Here is a 13,701-nt window from a genome sequence, read left to right on the forward strand (position 1 = left end):
GAGCATTGCAGTGCTGGTCAAAAAAAATTGACATCTCTCCGGGGATTATTGAGCCAGTAGTCAAGCTATTGACAGCAACGACGGAGTTGACCGGATCCCAAAAAAACGCGTGTCCTGAGTTTCGACGAAATGAAGGTTCGAAAGGTTTTCTTTTCTGACAGGTTGTCCGACTCAACATTGCCTCCTGCTAATTATGTTCAAGTGGCAATGCTAAGAGGTGAATGAATACCCAAATTCAATTTAAATAGCTGAGTTTTGACTTTATTTTGTTAAGGTTTAATATGCAAATGGAAACAACCCGTCTTTTACCAATATGACTGCCCAGTGACGAAGAGTATTTTGTGGAATATTTTATCAACGGTCAAGAGATGTGGGTACAATATTGTTGCCATTGTAAGCGATTTGGGTGGATGCGATAGAGGATTATACACAGAGCTTGAAGTTGATATGGACAAGCCTTGGTAATATTGCGGCCACCGTGGTGTGATGGTAGCGTGCTCCGCCTACCACACCGGATGCCCTGGGTTCAAACCCCGGGCAAAGCAACATCAAAAATTTTAGAAATAAGGTTTTTCAATTAGAAGAAAATTTTTCTAAGCGGGGTCGCCTCTCGGCAGTGTTTGGCAAGCGCCCCGGGTGTATTTCTGCCATGAAAAGCTCTCAGTGAAAACTCATCTGCCTTGCAGATGCCGTTCGGAGTCGGCATAAAATCATGTAGGTCCCGTCCGGCCAATTTGTAGGGAAAATCAAGAGGAGCCCGACGCAAATTGGAGAGACGCTCGGCCTTAGATCTCTTCGGAGGTTATCGCGCCTTACATTTATTTATTTTATTTTTTGGTAATATTAAAACCATATTACGAAACTTTCAAATCAGAATAGTGTGAAGGCAGGGATTAACACTTTTTTTCTTCAACAGGTTTTCACACGACGGTGACAGAATTGTGGTTTTCGCAGATGTACCGCATTTAATAAAACTTATTAGGAGTAATTTTTGTCACCATGGTTTCCTTATAAATGGAAAGGAAGTTAAAAAGGACATCATTTCAGAAATTCTTAGCTTTTCTTCCAGTGATCTGTCAATAACGCACAAAATTTCGGAGAAGAACCTAACTGTAAAGGGAGCAGAAAGACAAAAAGTGAAGCTAGCAACAAAATTGTTCTCTCACACGGTTGCTCAAGCCATTTCGCGAGCGGGTACGCTGGGATTATTAGACGCAGAAAACAAAACTGGGAAGAGTGTTATAAGCTTTAAAAATTGTGAGTTAAATAATGGCAAAATACAATTGTAGTACTATTTTTTACTTATGTATGTACATATAATATATTTGTAGACAAATGACTGGTTTGACATTATGAACGTTAGAGTGCCCAAGGAAGGTGCCAGAGAACGTTTGCATGCGTATGGGCTATCGTTAAATATACAAAACAATATTTTGGATCAAATTTCGGAGTTGGTTTTATCGATGAGCGTTGGTAAAGCAACTTATTTATATCCATTTCAGAAGGATAAACTTCCATATAATTTAACATAGCATTTAACATATAATGTAACAGCCTCATTCTGGTTGGCGAATGATACGCTCAACGAACGATATCGTGTGCTCATGGTATTCTGAATCTTACGTCGCCGTTTATCGTGTAGCTTTACGTCGTACGTCAACTACACGATATCCAGTGTAAAACTGCAAGTTGACATATGTTTTGTTTTTGCGCACGTCCATAAAGTTTACAAAATAAGTGAAATAAAAATAAAGATGTTAGTGATATAAATATAATAAAAATGTATCAAGCTATTGCTCTATTAGAGAAGAAGAATTAAAAATCCAAAGGCGGATATTGGAGACCGCTTGAACGTTCTTCACTTACCGGACACTGAGTCAAATTTCTAATATAAAATAAAATTTTTTTATACAATAATAACTAACTAATTAATAATAATCACTTTTTTGTTTGTGCCGCTCATTTTCAACCAAAACGATAGGTGAATACCTGTTGTTTGTTTATGACACTTGGTTTTCGTATTGGTAGCAAAGAGGATAAATACAATAAGAGCCGTCACTCGTTGTTTTTTTGGCATTTACTCGATGTAAACTGTGAGGTAGTCGCTACTTTTGTTTTATGAGGAACATTTTTGAATTGCCTTGCATTTATCCATGCGGTGTTGTCACTTTATGCAAACGTGTTTTTTGGAAAGAGAATTAAATAATTAATTAAATACAGTCGTAAAAATAAACACAAATACCCCATGAAAATGTATAGAAGACATTTATAAACATCTCGCCCAAAAAAAAAGTAGCGACTACCTCACAGTTTACATCGAGTAAATGCCTCAAAAATAACGAGTGACGGCTCTTATTATATTTATCTTCTTTGTTGGTAGCACCTTTTCGTGATACAGAATACCAATCGAGCAGTTTCGTCAAAGAGGATAAATACAATAAGAGCCGCCACTCGCTGTTTTTTTGGCATTTACTCGACGTAAACTGTGAGGTAGTCGTTACTTTTGTTTTATGAGGGACATTTTTGAATTGCCTTCCATTCATCCATGCGGTGTTTTCACTTTATGCAAACGTGTTTTTTGGAAAGAGAATTAAATAATTAATTAAATACAGTCGGAAAAATAAACACAAATACCCCATGAAAATGTATAGAAGATATTTATAAACATCTCGCCCAAAAAAAGGTAGCGACTAACCCACAGTTTACATCGAGTAAATGCCTCAAAAATAACGAGTGACGGCTCTTATTATATTTATCCTCTTTGGTTTCGTTACGTAACAGTCAGCTGTTATCGTTTTGTCTATCGTATTGCAATTCATAATACGAACACACGAACGATGATCGTTTTGGAGACGATATCGTCAAACAGAATAAGGCTATTAGCATTGTGAATCAAACTAATGTTATCATCCGGTGGCAAAGATCCTGAGCCAGATAAATAATTTTGCATCTAAATGCAACAACAACGATTTGACCCAGATAAATACAGATAGAAGTCGGGTTCAATTTGTCAGCCAGATAATTTGTTAACTACTTCTTTTTAGTTTGTTAACGCTGCCTTTAATAAACCTACTTTTTCAAAAAATAGATGTCGCTGCTTAGCCTTTCGCCGTATGAGTTAAATGAAAAACAGCGGCGACATCTGCCTATCACATTTCACTTGTGCGAAAATTTCACGCCATCTGCTTCCCAAGTCTCTCAATGATCCAAAGCATTCCTGTGAGAATTGAGCGTGAGCCGGAGCTGTAAAACTCACTGGATGACGGCATAAGTGTGATATCTTATCTGTCAAATGCCCGACAGGATCATTGTGAATGATGACTAAGTGTGTTACCCTGCAAAAATCGTGTGATCAAAAACGCACACAGCCACACGAATTTTTGACAGAGGTGACGATTTGGAATGAAAAATTCTCCAAACGAAATAGCATGTTGACAAATTTAGCTTTGCCACAATGTATCGTGCTCTCTCGCACCTACTATATTCATAGGTATTGTGAAAAAAATTGTCTCCGAGTCCGCCATTTTCCGCGAATTGAGCTGCAGGCCTGTGCTAATTTTGGAGCATTAAATTAAATTAAAACAACAAGCAACAACAGCAACTTTATAGCTGGTCAATATGGTGAAACAGCTAAGCCGCCACCTCAAGTCAATGCGCCAATTTCCATGGATTCGCCATCGCCTCCAGCAAGGACACCGTCAGGGAAAGCTGTACCTGGTGGTCCCAATCAGATGACTATAAATAGGGCAAATATACCTGGCTTGCCTCATACTTTGTGTTTAATAAATTTTGTTATTTTTCTAGACTGGTCAACCACCAGTTTCAGCTACACCACAAAGCTGTTCCCTACAAGACGGAGGTAACCAGTTCACTCACACATTCAAAGCTTTTTTCGCTCTCCACTAACACATCGACGTTTCATGCTGTCATCGAAATGATAGTTCATTAATTATTCCGGAAAACATTGAAACGGAAAACAAATATGTTTGTTTACAACGAAAAATATCTTGTGCTTTTAGTTGTGACATGTGACGGAAATTAAAAATTTTGTTGCAGAGAACACCTTTTTGCATTGGCGGCCTTCGCCCAAAATAACATTAAGTTAATTTTAGTTGTGACATGTGACGGAAATTAAAAATTTTGCTGCAGAGACCATCTTTTTGCGTTGGCGGTCTTCGCCCAAAATAATATTAAGGGTAACGTTTTACACGACGGTACACCACCTAATTTAAAAATATCAAATAATAATAAAAACGGAGATCGAGGCGCGCCTTTTGATGCCACGTTTGATAATTTTTGATAAAAATTAGGTGGTGCACCGTCTTTTAATTCGTTACCATATTAAGTTGTATAGAATCGACGGGATGGCCTACAAGGTTTCATGTCAACTAAATCGCTCCCGATATGGTCGGGCTAGTACCTTAATGGTTCCCGGAACGTACCCGATCTGCATCCGGCAAAGGACCAACAAAGTCGATAACGGGGAGTGTCCTTATCGCTACAACAACAACAACATTATTTACCTTCTGATTTTCATTCATACGTATGTGCATTTTTAAATAATAAAAAAAATGTTATATTATTCTAATAGATAGCATCTCCGCCGGGTTGCGATTCAGCTCAGAATATGCCAAAATCAGAGGAAATCTAGGTAATATACCCTACAAGAATACTGACTATCATATGACTATCATCTGATTGTCAGCAATGTCAACCTAACGATCAGCGCCTCATACAAACTTTCTATCACAAACTTAAGGGGACTTGCGCAAATGTGATGTAAACAACTGTGTACGTGTGAGTTTTTGTCTCCTTCTTATACACCAACATCGCCTACTGATTAAGTATATAGCCGTACTGCTCACTCTCATTCCTTTTCCTGGATCAGTGCTGACACTCTAACTATCAAAAAGTGTCATAAATGATAGTTTACTGTATATATCAGGTTTGACTGTTATACTATCATAAATGACCATTGTTATATTCCGCCAAAAATGAAACAATGCTTTTTGCTTTTTATTTACTTTATTTCATTACGTTTTTAATTTTGTACATGATAAAAGCATACGTGTTTCTTATTTGTTTAAAATAAATAGTTTTATAAGAATTCGAGTTCAGAATGTTCAATTTAAATTCAGAAAATTACAAAACAACAGAAGAGCGCTTTCCTCATGCGGAAACACATTTAAAAATGAATCATCACTAACCACTATTATTTTTTGCGTATCAATTTTTTGAGTGCGCCCCATACATTCCGACAGCTTTTGGTATTTTTTAATATTATTTTCGATTTTTTTCTTTTAGCATGGAGCTTTGAAATGCTCTCTTTTTCATTTTTTAAACTTATTTTTTATATGGTTTTCGTCGGTTGAAAATGACGGAATTTAAAAAATAACAAAACAACCGTGATAATCATTTGATTGTCATATGACAGTCAGTAGTGACAACATGATTAAATCGGATAAACTGTTCTCGCATACATAAAATTCCGTTGAGAATTATGTATCTGTCTCACATGCATAATGGAAGACGCGTATTCACGTCTAGATCAAGAATCCGAAAGCGGAAGTTTACTTTTTTTACCCGTTCAAAAGATATTAACGAAAAACCGAAAAAAGACTCCGGGTCCCTCCGAAACCGGGGGTGGGATCCATAGTATTTTTGCGCAGAATACCTTTCTGCGTTGGCGGCCTTCGGCCGCGCTTACAAAAAATAACCCTGGGCTACGCCATGCCAAGTCCGGGTGTGTGGTATAGCCGTGGCTACCGCCACGGTGATGCTCAATTTTTTTGTGGGTATAAACACAACCACAACCACATTAAAATCGCCAACTTCAACTGCAAATATCGGACAGAGATAAAATTTTTCTTTTCCGCCTTCGGATTATTGTTCTAGAGATTAATACGCGTCTTTTGATACCTCACTCGACTCACTGGCCCAACTTTAGGGTGGGTACCGTAAACTGCACTACTACCGAAATCTACAACTAAATGCAGATTCACGTGTCATTTGCCAAGGATACAAGGTACCTTACAAGCAACATGCTTTGGAATACGGTACCAAACTGGTTGGATGTATTTCCCTAAAAAAGGGTGGAACTAAGCATCTTGGTTTGCCAGTATTTGCTTCGGTAATTTATATTGATTTGTAGTGATTAAAATTGCATTAGTAGATAATGTAATGTGAATTAAAATTGAATAGGTAGCCGGAGCAAAAAAGGCAACTGATCGGCATGTAACTGTTATTTATGTGGCGCCACCGGGAGCTGCTGCTGCTATCCCAGAAGCATTAGAAGCAGAAATGGCTTTGATTTTTTGCATCACCAAAGGTGTGCCATAACATGATATGATTCGCGTTAAGCACGCTCTCTTAAGGCAAAAAAAATCGCGTCTAGTCAGGCCCGATTGTCCAGGAATCATCGCACCAGAAAGGGTAAGTAAATTGGCTACCATATTAAATAATTTGTCATGTTTTTGTTGATAATCAACTGAAGAATGCAAATACGACAGAGTTCGAAGTTCATGAGAAAACCAATTAATTTTTTTAATTAGCGTTTGGAGAGAATAATACATATGTATGTATGCATAGAACTGCATAGAAGGGGAGGCATTAATTAATTATTATCAGTAGATTTGCAAGATTTTTGTCATTTTCCCTGCATCGCAGTTGTCATTACATTACGTTAAGAGAGGACATCAACACCTTACTACCCACAGCCAGCTAAAATTTTTGTAAATTTTGCTCTTTTCATCACTGTTTCAAAACGTGGAAAGTTATATATCGAGCATTCCATGGAGAATGGTACATTATAGCACACTTTCGCATTGCGGTCATTATTAATATTCAATCCCTAGAAGGTTTAATGTAGTCATAGTTCCCGATATGGTGGGGCTAGTACCTTAATGGTGCTTGTTACCGGAACGTAGATAGATAGATAATTTATTGAGAATTGCACAGTGACTTGCACATCTCCTTCACAGCACCTCATCCTAGCCGACTTCCGTGATGAACCCTAGCAGTGTTCTTGGCATGAGGGATTAAACCATAAGCCCATAAACTTAGCCCTACGTCTTGAAATTGTTCGATATTATACCCAGCTTTTGCATGTGACTGTTCAGTCTACAGTGTCTTGTAAGAATAGCCGTTAGGGTTCTTAGGTTATCTTTTTGAGAGGCCTATTAATGCCCTAATTCGAGTTGTGCTGTAACCCTCTAACAGTAACTTAGATTGACTCAGGCCTGGCATGTGCGCCAGTGTTCTCTCTTTTCCCTCCCTTCTGCTAATAAATGCCCCTGTGGGCCAACTGGCAGGAACGGCTGGGGATCGATGGGTCATGCAGTTGCTGCCTCTCTTTCCGTGTTGTCCGCCTGCTGTTGTTGTAGAAGCAGTGCTTCGCCCCATCCAATAGGTGCGACCGATCACAAATTGTCATCAATGTCCTCTAACGGGAGTCCAAAGAAACTTTATGTTTCAACAGGGGTGGACCATAATGAGAGGCGTTGGTTCCACAATACAGTTAAAGAGATGGTTGGTGACATGTGGGGACACATTACAAGCAGGACAATGTTTTGTATGTCGGGGTTGATTCTGGATAGGTAAGAGTTTAACCTGTTACGTTATCCAGCTCGAAGTTGAGCTAGAGTGACTACTCTCGTTTCCCTAGGGAGAGTGCGTTCCTCCTCTGCTAGTTTTGTTCTTTGAGTACAGGAATCACCGGCGTAGAGGTCCGACGCCTGTTTGTGGAGTTCACTGAAGACATGCTTGTGTTTTTTAGCTTCATACGGCTGTGTTCTCAGGTGCCGTATTTCCTCATAATGTAATGAGGCCGTGAACAACAAGAGCCACAAAAGATTTATAAAAGTCACGAGGACGCTGGATTTTGGAATCTGGCCCAGAGCAACCTGTCTGATGCAACCATCCCTTGCACGTGAAACACTGACAAGAGTATTTATTTTTTTAATTTAATTTATTTATTATTACGGCTGTTTAGGTCTAAAACTTAAACTACTAAGTACAATTCATTGTTATAATCACTTATTTCTATTGAATATGCTGTTGGAATGCCATGTGATTCCGATCAGCATATTTACTAGCGTGACAAAGGGACGAGTCTGGGAGCCACTCATTACGACGTTTCCAATCCTCCAGTGCTCCCAGCTTAAGGCAACAAAATTTGGAACTTATATTTTTCAATTATATGTGTATTTTAAGCTGTCGGAATGTATTAGTCTCCGATCAATGCAGCTAAACATGTCTTTGGATGTTGGAAATTGAAAATAACCCCTCAACTTTGTTTATTAAAGACGCTGTCGGATTGCATGAAGATTCCGATTAGCACAGCTCAACATATAATGGGAGGTTGAAAAGGACGTGTTTCCAATCCACCCTGCTGCAACTTTTATTTGGTCTTATTTTCGTTATTTTTGTTACACATTATATAATTTTATTGTTATATTAATGCTGTCGGAATGCGAGTGATTCCGATCAGCAACAGTAAATACCAGCTGGAAATACCGAATTCCAGCGAAATTAGTTGTTGGAACTGTCTGGAGTTACAGGTGGCCACCGATTTTCTTTTCCTTAGGGCCGGATGCATTGTATTTTGCTGCTACCAATATTACCATTCCCTTTTCGCGCTCCAGTATCGGTATATCATGTAAAAAAATAAAAGAAAAAAAAACTTTATCTTATTGGAAGGGTTTTACAATGCTCCAATAAACTTTTTTTAAAAGTATTGAAGTTATTACTACTTTTTATGTGATTAGGAAGTTCATTGAAATATTTCAGGCCCTTATTTATATGACCGTCCTAAAAAGATTCTTTTCCGACAAACGCAGCAAACCCATTTCTCAGTACTGGGGTCAGGAGAAGGACCCGGATTGGGGTCGATACCTTCCCGGAAGAGGAGAGTATGGCGCAGACCCGCTGCAAGGATCTGCTGGGAAGTTGACAATTTGTGGGAGAGACGCAGCAAATTAAACATTGAGTCCGCCTGCTCATTGCCCTCCACTCCCCTGTGGCCTAGGACCCAGGCCAACAGTACTACGTTGTGTGCTCCTAATTGATTCAGCTTTTCTACGCACTGAAGGACCAGTGCTGACTTTATTTCGAACGCCGCAAATGCCTTTAGTGGAACCTGACTGCCTGACTGAGTGTGGCAATTGTTTCATTGGGGTATCAGCGCTGAAGGTTCAGCTTAGCGCACTAACTTATGGCGAATACTTCCGCTCGAAAATGCTCGGATGTGCTTTTAGAGTTACTGATATTTTGGTTCTGGGTCCGAAAACTCTGGCTCCAATCCCCTCTGGCGTCTTCGAGCCATCTATGTACCATACGATCTTGAGCAGTCTAGTAATAAATTGCACCCGCCTATACCTATACAGCTGTACCAAGAGACGAAGCAGCCCATTACATATTGGCACAACCGGAGCACTGCTGGACATCCATCCTATATGAAAGCTATGCATTCAAAAGTGTTTGTACCAGTGGCTGGTGCACACCGAACTGAACCAATGTATGCTATATTGAGGCCTGCACAAATACCAAGCTATGTTTATGTAAATAATATTACTGCTAATGTCAATTTGCACGGTTGAGCACATACAGTACCTACGTTTATACAAGGTGGAACACCACACTACCTACATGGCGATGTAGCCACCGATCAGGTTGTTGTAAGAGATTAATTAAAATATGTTATTCATAAACACTGATTCTTATATTTTCATTATCATTAAACTGTAGACTAGACTCATGACGGGTATTCTTACTGGACACTGCTTTCTGGCGTCACATGCCTTTAAATTAGGCTTGGTCAGTGATAGCAGATGTAGGAAGTGTGGGTTGGAGGAGGAAACGATCGATTACGTTCTATGATCGTGTCCTGCGCTTGCCGGGCTAAGACTCCAGCTGACAGCTGTCAGATCTAGAAACAGCAAGTGGCTTAAGTTCTAGGAAGCCGCTAACCCGCTGGAGCCATGAGAAGCGTGAGTGCACTTTGGGTGTCCCAAGACAAGTTCCGTACCTGCTCCGAATAATTTGTAGCTATCTAAGCGACAAAGTACTCCCTTTTGATACAGATGAGGGACTAAGAAAGCACAACACCACGGGCGGTGTCCCTCAGGGATCTGTTCTAGGTCCAACTCTTTGGAATGCGATGTATGGCGGGGTGCTACAAATCGACCTTCCCGGAGGCACGGAAATTGTCGGCTATGTAGATGATATTGTCGTAGTAGCAGTGGCCAAGAAACTTGATCTGCTCCAAGCATTATGTAATGACGCCATGGGAAGAATAAAGGAATGGTTGACGAACACGGGGCTGGAGATGGCTAGTAATAAGACAGAAGTGGTTCTGATGAGCTCAAAGCGGACTGTGGATGAGTTGGTCCTAACCATATGAGATTATCAAATAAATTCAAAGCCCTCCTTGAAATATCTAGGAGTAATCATTGACTCAAAACTAACTTTTAGGGAGCACTTCAGGGCGGTGTGGGACAAAGTTTCTAGAGTTAGTGGAACCCTAACGCGAATAATGCCCAACATCGCCGGCCCAAGCGAAGCTACCCGTCAGCTATTATCCAACGTAACCAGCTCTATAATATTATATGCAGCACCAATATGGCACAGATCTAAAATGGTCCACCAAAAAGATATACTAGCAGCCTACCGCCTTACTGCTATACGAATAGCATGTGCTGTTCCGACGACGCGATCCATGTTTTATGCAGGAGAATCCCAGTAGATCTACTCTCAAGTGAAATGGCCGATCTGCCGAGATGCTAAGAAAAGCGCAAGGTCACGAACAATAGTTAGGTGGCAAGAACGGTGGGAAGATTCGAGAAAAGAGCGCTGGACCTTCATGCTAGTCCGGAATATAGCGGAATGGTACGAGCGAAAACACGGCAAACTAAATTACCATCTCACTCAGATATTGAGCGGGCACGGTGGCTTCAAGGAATATCTACATAAGCGTGGGATAGAGGAGGATCCTTTCTGTCCAAGCTGTCCGTCCGAATTGGAAAGCGCAGAACATGTAATATTTCACTGCCCTCGTTTTCACGGCGAAAGACTGTCTGTAAACAGAGTTTTTGGAGAGGAACCTTCCATTAGGAATTTAGTTCCACGAATTTGCGGACAATTAGATTGTTGGATTGCTGTGAGCAAGATGGCCTTTATAGTAATGACGAAATTGATGATGAATGCCGAAAGGGAGCGCAGAGAAATGCGCATACGAAGTAGTGGCGACTAAATCGCCTTCCCCCCCCAATATGATCAACTTGGAGACAACCAAACGTTTATTTTCCTGTCCAAAACAGAACTGGTGCATGGCACTGCTGCTAAAGAAGGATAGGCGTAGTCATATCAATTCGTTCCCGGGTTAGTCGGGGAAAGCAATTTTAGCATTAGTTTGTCCTTTTCAATTTGAGCATCCATTCAAGAACTTCGCATAATAGATTAAACAGTCATCTGTATTTATTTGTTATTGTAGCACGTCTAATTAATTTACTTCGTAACATCAATCAATTGTCCCTTGTTACAATTTTATGTTCTCTATGAATGCAACAGCAAAGTATCTTTGGGTACCCCTGCCAACGGAAGATGCATAGGCATGGTGGAGGTTCATTTGAAGTTACTTTACCAGGTCCTGATTCTAGTTATCTGAAATTTCTCTTGTGCCTTTGGAAAAGAGCTATGTGTGGAGCCCTATTTATGGAACACTTTTCGGCTTATATTAAAAACTTTTAATCTATTCTTACTGATATGAGTTTCTTTTTCATTCTAGGTAATTTGATTTTGACGATGTGAGGATAGAAATATCCCAAATATTCCAGCTGTGGCTGTAAGAACATACATTTGCTCAAATTAGAAGAAAACTGCACATCCAGTACCTACGTTTATACAAGGAGGAACACCACACTACTTTCATGGGGATGTAGCCACCGATCACGTTGTTGTAAGAGCTTATTTTAAATATGTTATTCATAAACACTGATTCTAATATTTTGTTTTGGTTTTTACTATAGAGTCAACCTGTTATATAAGCGATGTGAGCTATGCCTGTAACTTAAGCGCCTTCAGATGTAATAGCTACCCCGGACGCGGTCACAGGAGTAGTTCACTACCTGGGGATTACACTAATCAAGGACTTTCAATATCGGAAGGTTTTCCAGCACCATAACAACACCAACAATATGTGCAATCACCCGAATAAATTGTACAACAAACGTTAACACCACATCATCAGCCAGCAACAACAACAACAATCGCAACAAGTTGAAACTTCTAAACAATTAATGACTAGTGAACCACCAACATATCCGCAATATGCGCAAACATCAACACCAACATATGTCGCCTACTTTGCAACACGGTGAAGATGGCCAAGGCCATTCTGATTCTAATACTGATAAAGGCGAACCATTGGAAAATTTAAAAACTCAAACAGACCACGAAAAATGTAGATGATGGTATTAATTCTAGTACGGATAGTAAAGAATTTAAACCTAGGAAAAAAGCTAAACTTGATAAAAACTTAACGGAAGATGACAATGTTTCTAATTCTAATACTAAGGAAGATGAACCTTTGATAAATATGAAGCTTAAAACAGAGTTATCAAAAAATGACGATGATGATAATGATGCTGATGTAAAGTCCAATGTTGAAAATGAGGAAAATTATGAAACAGAATATGAAAATAGTATGTGTGTGGATTATAACCTGAAGCAGAACTGTCATATCCGGTACGACCAGAATTAGATGTTAAGAAAAGAGCCTACATAAAGAGGCTCAGTATATTTATGGAAAATATATCATGAGACAATGCCCAATGTATGTATTTCAATTAAATTCACCACATTGTTGGAAAAAGCATCTAAACTTTATGCATCGTGTAGAGAAACCAGAACATTTACAATTTAAATATAACGAACGCGGTGCAAAATGTAAATTTTGTGATATTCAAGCAGCTACACCAAGCTTCAAAAAATTATTGGACCGTGAGATTTCTCATATGCCTAATAGTTATTATTTAAAATGTAAATTATGCGATTGGAAGACGAAAATACATTCAAGTATGAATTTTCATTTACGTGTACATCACGCTGAAACAATTGATGTAACAACGAAAAGTTTAGAATTGACTGTTTGTCCATATTGTAATCACAATGGTATTTACGCAAACACTTAATACAGGAACATGAGAAACCAGTGGATGAAAGAACATCTTTTCTATGTTTAGAACGTGGTGAACAATTTAGAACAAATACAAGTTTACGTGTACATGTTTATGAAAAGTTTGCTCATTGTACACCACAAGATTTGAACGGAAAGATCTTGAGGGTATGGTTACACCTATGTGGCATCTACAAGCTATTTATAATGACTAGTATGGAATGAATCCGGATATGGAAGAAAACGGAGGTGACGAAATGAATCACCATGCTTCTTTGGATTCTGGTGATACTCCTGACATGCTTCCTAATTTCGCTACGTCTGATGTTACTATACCTACCAAACTAATATGACTCTGCAAACTGATGAGCAACCCTACCAGCGTAGGAAAAATAAGAACTTCAAAACAAGGTTTCGGAAAGGGAACGACTATGAATAGACGTTAATGAATTTATATAGTTTATAAATATTAGTAAATATAAAAATTCATATATGTAAAGTTCACTAGAGTAATAAGGGAATAATTTAAA

The 13,701-nt window shown here is 39.2% G+C and overlaps 1 long non-coding RNA gene across 1 annotated transcript; it reads left to right on the forward strand.

Annotated features, from left to right (window-relative positions):
• Positions 1–6,035: 6,035 nt before the first annotated feature.
• On the forward strand, positions 6,036–11,879 carry LOC137248121 (uncharacterized). Its single transcript, XR_010952078.1, has 3 exons — positions 6,036–6,130; positions 6,202–6,432; positions 11,783–11,879. It is a non-coding gene; the product is annotated as an uncharacterized lncRNA (long non-coding RNA).
• Positions 11,880–13,701: the final 1,822 nt, after the last annotated feature.

Source organism: Eurosta solidaginis, chromosome 4, assembly GCF_040869045.1.
Source record: "Eurosta solidaginis isolate ZX-2024a chromosome 4, ASM4086904v1, whole genome shotgun sequence".
In the NCBI taxonomy this organism is placed as follows: domain Eukaryota; kingdom Metazoa; phylum Arthropoda; class Insecta; order Diptera; family Tephritidae; genus Eurosta; species Eurosta solidaginis.